The following is an 11,126-nucleotide window of genomic DNA, read 5'->3' as shown; positions in this document are numbered from 1 at the left end:
CCATACAATTATTTGAACACATGGAAAATGTGTAGAAACACACGTATGGAAACAGAATCGCAAGTTGCACAAAGCTAATGGAATTGTTGACCCAGAGACTCCTCATCTACAACTAACCAGCTCCTGACTCTCGAATTATATTGATGTCCATGTTATAATTATCTTCGTATCATCCTTGTATCATCTTCATATAATCTTTGTATCATTTTCCCTTTAGTGGGGTCCACGTTATAATGGCAGTATTTGATTAGCATTGGTGTTGCTATCCTTGTCCATCATTCGACAGAGCAGTTAGTGCTATCTCTAACTCAGCAACGTTGCCGGATCAGTTTTCAAATAATATAATTAATGAATAAAATATTTAATCCCAATTATGAAAATCTATATATATAAAAACGAAATGGCACTCACTCACTGACTGACTGACTCACTCGCAGAACTAAAAATCTACTGGACCAAAAACGTTCAAATTTGGTATGTATGTTCAGTTGGCCCTTTAGAGGCGCACTAAGAAATCTTTTGGCGATATTTCAACTCTAAGGGTTTAAAGTTATTTTAGAATGTATATTCTTCTTGTTCCAATATCTTAAAATTATAATTGAAATGTCCATACCATATGTTAATATAGTCTTGTGAAGTTGTTATTGTAATTCCTTCACAGATAATACGATGTTTCTGGTATTTATAAGAGCAGTCTCTAAATTCCCTCTTTGCGAATAAATCACAAAAAATTAAGGCCGTCCGGCTCGCAAAATTACTGGGTTCAAACCTCAGCTCTAGCTCAGTGGTAGAGACATGAATTTACAAATATAAATATCACCATAAGGTTCAGTGACCGGTGATTGATAATTCTTACCGCTGTTTCTGTGAAGTTCTTGAAGAATACCAGGAGGAAATTAAAAGAATATTTGATGACTGATTATCAGTAACATGTACCACTAGAGAATAATCAGGACCAACTATAGTTGTTTCTAGTTGATTCTTAAAACGCTCGTCGTGAATACAAGTATTCACCAATATACCCTTTCAAAATTCCTTAGAACGTACAACGCAGTTCTTGAAGCTCTCTGGACCTTATATGATATAACTGGAACCTTATTAATAATTTTTCAATGTACTTGTTCTGGTGATAAAAATGAATATCATCAAAGGATGATAAATATTGAGTGCTCTGAATAAGATTAATATCACTTGATTCAATAATTTAAGTGCTGCTAAATATTGTTGACATTAAAACAGCTCAAACTGTATATCACGAGATGAACTAGGATAAAATAAATTTCTACGATTTGTATGCTGACTAAAAACACAAAATATATTCCCTATAAAAAGATATGCATAAAATATTCGATATATCTATAATTCACTTAAATAATCTATTTCTAAAATCTGAATAATTATCACAGGCTTTGCTAATACTCCCAATAATGAGTTTCCAATTCATAAATATATTATATTTAATACTGGTACTTATACTTCCAATCAATATAAAATTCTGCAAATAAAAACCTGTTCGGTCTATAGGTTTGATAACTATACTTGGTTCAATTAACAAATTTTAATTAATAAATTAATATTCAAACATGAGATCTCAGGGATTTAATGAATTCGGCTGTGCATGGAAGTAAGCTTCCTACATATACAATAAATTTATAAAATGTTCTTATGGACTATGTGATATTGTTCAACACGTGGTGATTTTATTTTAATTCAAATTAATTGGAATAGCGCTTTTTTATTAATTAATTACCCCCACTGACGTAGAAAAAACGAGCTCGTTTGGTTTGACTTATCACTCACTGAACTGAAGTTCTAGCTGGTCTCGTGGATTGAATTAATTATTTCCAATAATTAATTAGGTAGGTCCTCGTCTCTGCTGGGCTAGCGCGTGATCCAGACTTTTATAAGTTTCTTTCGAATTAGCTATTTTTATGGGAATCTTTACAAATTACGAACTCTTTGACAGCACTGAGTTCACATATAATTGAACATTTAATACAATACTTTACATTAAAAAGGGTCTGGCTTAATAGTTTTAAAATTTTAAAAGGAAGAAGAAAAAACCCTAACCTCCATGTGCATCCTCTCCGGTCGGGATCTTAAGCCAGAAGAAGGAGGTTTTCAGAAAAATTGTCTCTTCCATGAATAATTCTGTAAGCTACTCTCTGATTGGCCTTCATTTAATAGACTCAATACAATTGGTTGCCTTGGGAATCAGGGCTTCCTCGGCTTTATAATAGAAAAAATTAAATAAAAAAAAATTCTTATACAATGTATGGAGTGTTTATCTTAAATGATTTCCTAATAAAATCCTACATGCGATGTTACTACATTCAGTCTTTATATGAGTTTTGTATACTCTTGATTTATCATGCTTTCTTAGATTATAATAAATTTATACAAAAAAATGGTGTCTGTATTTCTACACATCAACTTCCTTTAGTATACATAACATATCCTTATGAGTAAATTTTATATAATTCAACCTGTCATATGGGTTGATCGAATAATCAGCTGATTCGCTCAGTATGATTCTAATAATTATCGATTTATCCAAGATCGACTAATTCTTTTCAAAATGTAAACAAGTAACTCTAACCTCAATGTTCATATAATCCGCCAATAATAAGTAAGCGCTTTATAACTTTTTGATCTTACCAATGGGTTCTCATAATTATAAATCACAATTATACATGTTTTCTTATCATTGTTGATAATGCTATTACTCCTAATCGCTAATAATACTCGATTTGAGTTGTTTTATCCTTTGACTAGGTCTAACCTTCTTTCCAATTTTATAGTTCTATTATATTTCATAGTTCATTTTAAATATTTGGTGGTATTAATTTACCACGTGACAGTCTATATAACTATATATTTATATATGTTTATATAGTCTAATATACTATAATCTAGAAAGAGTACGAAACAGTTGTTCTGGTAACTAAATTAAAAATTTTGTCAGGTTGGCATTGAGTTGAGTTGACTTTGTTAGGTTGGCACCAAGTTGAAGATTGAAATGCATTCATCCAGGACCTCCTAAATACCAATTTATCCAATTAGCCAAAATTAGCGTTTCCTCACCTTTTTCAATGATTATTGGAAATATATTTAAAAAAATGCAGTACACAAGTTTAGCTGAGGTGGAAGAATTTTGTACGCCAAAGATACGCAGATATAGTAACAGGTGTTTTTCGAGATCAAATTGACATAATACGTTCAAATTCGGTACAGAGGTTCCGCTGAGGTCCACATGCAGGCAAGCGAAGCGAGCCCGCTGATCTCATTTTTGGACAATCCAGTCGGGGGTCCAGGATTCGGTACGGAGGTTCCGCTGAGGTCTAAATGCAGGCGAGTGAAGCGAGCCCGCTGATCTCTTTTTGGACGATCCAGTCGGGTGTCCAGGGGGCGGAGCCCCTTGCTAGACGGATATGGCGAGCGAAGCGAGCCTGACGGCTAGTAAAGTATATTATTCAATAATTGAAAAATATTTTCTCTCCATGAGAAAAATATATTCATTCTGATATCGTAAACAAGAATAAACAGTTAATATTACATCAGATATACCGGTATCACCTTTCCTCTATAAAGGGCGAAGGCAAGGGAAACGGTAACGCACTTCTCCCATCTTTCTCCACTGCCATTATATCGTGGACCTCACCATAAACCCAACTCCCAATTCACGGACATGGGAGAGATTAATAAGGGCTATAAACGGGAGCGCTGATGTGGGACTTGTCAAGTAGTTACATTGGGAATGAAGGTGAGCGTAAACCCGCCTTATCTGGTCCCGACTCAATGCTGGTCTTCCATTAAAGTGTCTAACGAATTCTCCGTCGCCATTTATCATCTTGTCGACACTCGCCAAAGAGCAGAACTCTGTATTTTAGCCGGTTTTCTAGGGTTAGGTTGGGTATAGGAAGGCGCTAGGCCGGTGTTTCGGGATGGCTTGAGTTTTGTTGGTCATCAATCTCATTACTATAATAGTCAACCGCACGAAAATGTTCCGATAGTAATTGGAGTTCATGACGCATAAGTCTGTACAAAGCTGCGTACAGTGAATACTGCAACTAGGCTACTAGAACTATCTACTATTTATCAAAAGGACATGTTACAAGATATGATACGTATAGAATATAATTGACCGAGCTAAGTGAGGTCTAAGATTCAAGTCGATGGTTTGGCATTTCTCTTAATGTTTGAATGTTATAGTGCCGGTTGCACAACAGCCGGTTAAGTTTTAACCGTGATTAATTCCACGAGAACCAATCAGAGAAACCGTCTTTTCAAAAACACCTTCTCTGATTGGTTCTCGTGAAATTAATCACGGTCAAAATTTAACCGATTGCTGAGCAAACCGGGCCTAAATGTTTAAATGTTTGAACGTTTAAATGTTTATATGTTTATGTTGCGCATTTACGGCAAAACACGGTAATAGATTCCATGAAATTTGACAGGTGTGATCCTTTTTAAATTGCACGTCGACGAATATACATGGTTTTTGGAAACTTTGCATTTCAAGGATAATATAAAAGGAAAAAGTAGCCTCCTTCATACGTCAATATTAGAGTGAAAATCAGACTATAGAATTATTCATCATGAATCAGCTGTCGAGTTGACTATAAATTGCATGCCATGACGCATGTGATTCAATATCTCAATGTAACTTGGTAAAAATTAACAGCTGTGTAGACTATAAATTGCATTCCTTGTCACAAAGTAAAATTGTGACGAGAAAATAATAAATATATTATTGAAAGACGCTCGGCTATCAGCAAGGCTAGCCGACCGCGGAGATAAGGAAGTACCGATGGCGCACCATCTTCCGCGCATCGAGACGTTTTCCACCGCCTCTGGCGGCGGCTCAACTCCATCCCCTCCACTTTGGGGGAGTATTAAAGGCCGGACGAGCCCCAGACCACAGCATTCCGCTCACAAACTTCCTGCTCCTGGTACAGCGGCCCGTTGGCTGCCGTACGTCCCCGACCTTCCATCTCCCTAGGGCACAGCGGACCGTTGTCTGCCGTCCCTGTCCTCCATCTCCTAGGGCACAGCGGACCGTTGTCTGCCGTCCCTGTTCCCCATCTACTAGGGCACAGCGGACCGTTGTCTGCCGTCCCTGTCCTCCCATTTCCCCAGGGCACAGCGGACCGTTGTCTGCCGTCCCTGACCTCCCTCACCTAGGGCACAGCGGACCGTTGTCTGCCGTCCCTGTCCTCCCATTTCCCCAGGGCACAGCGGACCGTTGTCTGCCGTCCCTGACCTCCCATCACCTAGAGCACAGCGGACCGTTGTCTGCCGTCCCTGTCCTCCCATTTCCCCAGGGCACAGCGGACCGTTGTCTGCCGTCCTGACCTCCCATCACCCTAGGGCACAGCGGACCGTTGTCTGCCGTCCCTGCTCCCATTTCCCCAGGGCACAGCGGACCGTTGTCTGCCGTCCCTGACCTCCCATCACCCTAGGGCACAGCGGACCGTTGTCTGCCGTCCCTGTCCTCCCATTTCCCCAGGGCACAGCGGAACGTTGTCTGCCGTCCCTGACCTCCCATCACCCTAGGGCACAGCGGACCGTTGTCTGCCGTCCCTGTCCTTCCATTTCCCCAGGGCACAGTGGACCGTTGTCTGCCGTCCCTGACCTTCCATTCCCCCAGGGCACAGCGGACCGTTGTCTGCCGTCCCTGTCCTCCCATCTCCCTAGGGCACAGCGGACTGTTGTCTGCCGTCCCTGTCCTCCCATTCCCCAGGGCACAGCGGACCGTTGTCTGCCGTCCCTATTCTTTCCATCTCAGGGCACAGCGGACCGTTGTCTGCCGTCCCTATTCTTCCTTCTCCCCAGGGCCAGCGGACCGTTGTCTGCGTCCCTATTCTTCCTTCTCCCCAGGGCACAGCGGACCGTTGTCTGCCGTCCCTATTCTTCCTTCTCCCCAGGGCACAGCGGACCGTTGTCTGCCGTCCCTATTCTTCCTTCTCCCCAGGGCACAGCGGACCGTTGTCTGCCGTCCCTATTCTTCCTTCTCCCCAGGGCACAGCGGACCATTGTCTGCCGTCCCTATTCTTCCTTTCCCCAGGGCACAGCGGACCATTGTCTGCCGTCCCTATCCTTCTGTCCTTCCTTTCCTACTCCACTGGAGCGGAACCGAGGCCGTAAGGCCGATACAAAATTACATCAAAGTGGTGTCATCAGAGAGAGAGCGACCTTCACGCCGTCAGAAGCACCAGGGGTGCTGTTCACGCCAGCTGAGGATCAAAGAAGAAGGAAGAAGAACTTCGACTTGCCTCCTTCCCCGCCCACATTACGACTGAGCGAAGTCATCCAGGAGCAACACCTGGGTATCAATCACCCACCTCTGAAGCTACTCAGGGTGTACGTGATAGATTGGCGCCCGCACTTGGGGCACGAGGCAACGAAGTAAGAATCATCATGAGTGAACAGGGCGATTCTGATTCAGATGCTCGACATCAGGAGCTGACAGAGGATCAGTCAGTTGAGGACGTAAACCCCGAGGTGATAGCCGACCCCAGAGTTTCCTGGATCTATAATTGAAAAAGGAAGAAGCGTTCAATCTTCTACAAGATTGGGGCATAGTGTCATCTGGAACACTTGCTGAGTTGAGAAGGTTGTTAGTAGAACAACATAAGAAGATGGCTGTACGTTATCCCAGCCTAAGACCCGGAATAGTGAGCAGAAGCAGTGGGGGATCTGGACACTCAGCAACAGGTACTCATGCTGAAGTTGGAACCAACATTCACACAAACCCCCTCATGGACCCAGGGGCGGTATGTGACAAAGTAAGAAGCTGGAGACTGTCATTCGACGGCCAATCAGATGCTCCCAGCTTCTTAGAAAGGCTAGACGAGCTACAACAAGCCTATGGGCTCACTGGCAACCAACTACTAGTTGCCCTTCCTGAATTACTAGTTGGTAAAGCTACCTATGGATGCGTAATCGTCGTGACCAATGGAGATCATGGGACAATTTCGTGACAGATTTCAGATCACGCTACTACCCACTTACCTATGAGGAGGACCTCGAGAATCTAATTCAGGCAAGGAAGCAAAAGGAAGGTGAATCGTTTGACGAATTTCTCGAAGATGTACTGACACTCATGAGACGTCGAGGAGGTTTTACAGACGAAAATAAATTACAGAGAGTGTATAAGAATCTCCTCCCACGGTACAAATTGTATATTCGGCAATCAGATGTTCATAGTATCAACGAATTGGAAAAATTCGCGAGGGAGTATGAACAAATAAAAGCAGAGGAGAAACAGAATAGACAGAATTCGAGAGTTCACATGATTGAGGACACGAAAAAGATTACAAGGCTCAAGGTTGAGACAGTTATAACCCCTACTAGTAACAGACCATCTCTTAGTGAGTCTGAACCCATGTGTGGGCAATACAAGAGACCGGGGCACTGGAGATCAAACTGTCCCGAAATCCTGCCATGTAAAAGGTGCGGAAAGAGAGCACTGGAATGTACCTGTGATGAGCAAAAGGAGAATAAAACTCCGAACAAGACAGCAGTGATGCGAACGGCACACAGGATTCCTGTGATTGAAGAGTCATCAAGGGACAACAGACTATTCATTACTGTGACAATCGGAGGTAAAAAGTGTCGGGCATTGCTAGATAGTGGCGCTGAAGCTAATTATATGAGTAATGAGGTTTATGAAGTTCTCCAAAAAATAGGGATGATAAGGAAGGTACCAACTCATCACCAGGCAATATTAGCTGATGGACGATCTACCCCATTAAATGGAAGCTGACAACTAATGTCACTATAGGACAAATCACAGTTCCACTAGTGGCGTCTATACTGGATGGACTTGGACAAGAGTTGCTATTAGGCATGGAATTTATGCGTGAAAACAGGGTGAATATTCACACATTCACGAGAGAGGTAGAGTGGGATCCTCCCCAACTGAATCCTACAAGTCCGCTAATAATGTCGCGATCTCTCTTATTGGGGACTAAGACAACAGCAGTCCCAACAATATCAGCTGTACAATCCGAATCTCAGGACAACAAGGATCGCGACAAAAGGATATTCATGCAGTTTGGTTTGAACAGAGTCGAACCAATGCCTTGATGATAGAAAGGCAGAGATGTCATATTTCAAGGCAAGAATCCTGGGGCAACATTGTGATGGATCACAGGGATGAGATGACTGAGTATGAACGGCAGGCCACGATTCATGCCCCAGCCACCAATACAAGTGGTAGCTCCGAGAGTGATGTGGAAAAGTTAGTACCACCCCCCATGATATGGTTGTAGAAGAGCCAACACAGTCTTTGACCATCAAGGAAGTAGTCTCACAGTCCCAGGATCCCAGACCAGGACTCTCAAGGAATAAGGATCCAGTGTTGTGTCACCGAGTCTCAACACCTGGTAAGCGTAAACGGGCTGGCAAGCCACGCATAAAAGTCCAATTTCCAGATGGACGATGCAGATGTGTACCTGGTGGACCGGGTGTAGATGATGATCATAGTGAGTGGCATACACCTCTAAAGGTGATGCCTGGGAGGTGTACACCTCTTAAGGTGATGCCTAGATGGCTCACGCCTTTTAAGGTGGTGCCATAGAGGGCTCCGAACACCCCCCCCCCCCCCAAGTAGGAGTGGGGTGTCACAAAGTAAAATTGTGACGAGAAAATAATAAATAATATTATTGAAAGACGCTCGGCTATCAGCAAGGCTAGCCGACCGCGGAGATAAGGAAGGTACCGATGGCGCACCATCTTCCGCGCATCGAGACGTTTTCCACCGCCTCTGGCGGCGGCTCAACTCCATCCCCTCCACTTTGGGGGAGTATTTAAAGGCCGGACGAGCCCCAGACCACAGCATTCCGCTCACAAACCTTCCTGCTCCTGGTACAGCGGCCCGTTGGCTGCCGTACGTCCCCGACCTTCCATCTCCCTAGGGCACAGCGGACCGTTGTCTGCCGTCCCTGTCCTCCCATCTACCTAGGGCACAGCGGACCGTTGTCTGCCGTCCCTGTCCTCCCATCTACCTAGGGCACAGCGGACCGTTGTCTGCCGTCCCTGTCCTCCCATTTCCCAGGGCACAGCGGACCGTTGTCTGCCGTCCTGACCTCTCATCACCTAGGCACAGCGACCGTTGTCTGCCGTCCCTGACCTCCCATCACCCTAGGGCACAGCGGCCGTTGTCTGCCGTCCCTGTCCTCCCATTTCCCAGGGCACGCGGACCGTTGTCTGCCGTCCCTGACCTCCCATCACCCTAGGGCACAGCGGACCGTTGTCTGCCGTCCCTGTCCTCCCATTTCCCCAGGGCACAGCGGACCGTTGTCTGCCGTCCCTGACCTCCCATCACCCTAGGGCACAGCGGACCGTTGTCTGCCGTCCCTGTCCTTCCATTTCCCAGGGCACAGCGGACCGTTGTCTGCCGTCCCTGACCTTCCATTCCCCCAGGGCACAGCGGACCGGTCTGCCGTCCCTGTCCTCCCATCTCCCTAGGGCACAGCGGACCGTTGTCTGCCGTCCCTGTCCTCCCATTTCCCAGGGCACAGCGGACCGTTGTCTGCCGTCCCCATTCTTTCCATCCCCTCAGGGCACAGCGGACCGTTGTCTGCCGTCCCTATTCTTCCTTCTCCCCAGGGCACAGCGGACCGTTGTCTGCCGTCCCTATTCTTCCTCTCCCCAGGGCACCAGCGGACCGTTGTCTGCCGTCCCTATTCTTCCTTCTCCCCAGGGCACAGCGGACCGTTGTCTGCCGTCCCTATTCTTCCTTCTCTCCCAGGGCACAGCGGACCGTGTCTGCCGTCCCTATTCTTCCTTCTCCCCAGGGCACAGCGGACCGTTGTCTGCGTCCCTATTCTTCCTTTTCCCCAGGGCACAGCGGACCGTTGTCTGCCGTCCCTATCCTTCCTGTCCTTCCTTTTCCTACTCCACTGGAGCGGAACCGAGGCCGTAAGGCCGATACAAAATTACATCAAAGTGGTGTCATCAGAGAAGAGAGCGACCTTCACGCCGTCAGAAGCACCAGGAGGTGCTGTTCACGCAGCTGAGGATCAAAGAAGAAGGAAGAAGAACTTCGACTTGCCTCCTTTCCCCGCCCACATACGACTGAGCGAAGTCATCCAGGAGCAACACCTGGGTATCAATCACCCACCTCTGAAGCTACTCAGGGTGTACGTGATATCCTCATTAAATGCCTCATTGAATGCAATTTTTATTTACTATTAAATAGGATGAAAATACTTATAACAGCTCGTCTGGGCGCCTAGATGTCTTCTGGTTTCTCGCGCTAAATTCCGGAAAGCGTTATATATATGATAATTAAATCCTGTGTAAGCATGATCTGATCAAATAAATATAGTTAGTGTATCAGTGTGGATGTGCTTATGGTTTGGGACGTCGTTATAACTGCGCGAGGTCTACTGATCACAGAACTACTAGTATAATAGAGAAGATATAGCATAAGAGAATATTCCATGGTATGGGGCGTTAATATTCCAAATTTCAAGCACTTATAATTGTTAAATTCAAGTCGATTTCCGTCGACTACTGTCTATTATTATTATTACTGTTCGAGCTGGGTAAGAGTATAACAGCGGTAGAGTAAGAGAGACTACCACCGTCGAATAGCTTCATGAAAAATAAGTACTAGGACTATCAGCTTCAGGTAACATTGAAAATTGAAACATAAACACTCTGGGGTATCTACTTGTAGCATATTTTCTCTATGACTAGTAGTTCTGTGAACAGTGGACCTCGCGCAGTTATAAACCACAGCCTTCTCTTATACTGTCCATCAGAGTAAATCCTGTCTGTATGTCGTGTCGGCAAACGGGTAATGGCTGTTGGGGTTAGTGTATAAATGAATGCTAACATCAAAAGCTAATCTCCTCCAAGATATACTGGCAACATGTCAGCTCTAGTTGGAAGCAGAGAGAGGTCGAGAAAAAATACCATGTTCACTTTCAGTTATTAATTGCATGCGTCATTGCATGCAATGAATAGTCCACATGACAGCTGATTTTTTACTAAGTTACATTGAGATATTAATAACATGCGTAATTGCATGCAATTAATTATCCACTCGACAGCTGATTTATGATGAACTAGCTGGCCCGGTGAACTTCGTACCGTCAAATAGCTAATACATC

This window comes from Nilaparvata lugens, chromosome 4 (genome assembly GCF_014356525.2).
Source record: "Nilaparvata lugens isolate BPH chromosome 4, ASM1435652v1, whole genome shotgun sequence".
Classification (NCBI taxonomy): Eukaryota; Metazoa; Arthropoda; class Insecta; order Hemiptera; family Delphacidae; genus Nilaparvata; species Nilaparvata lugens.
Note: the sequence above shows the minus strand (reverse complement) of the source record.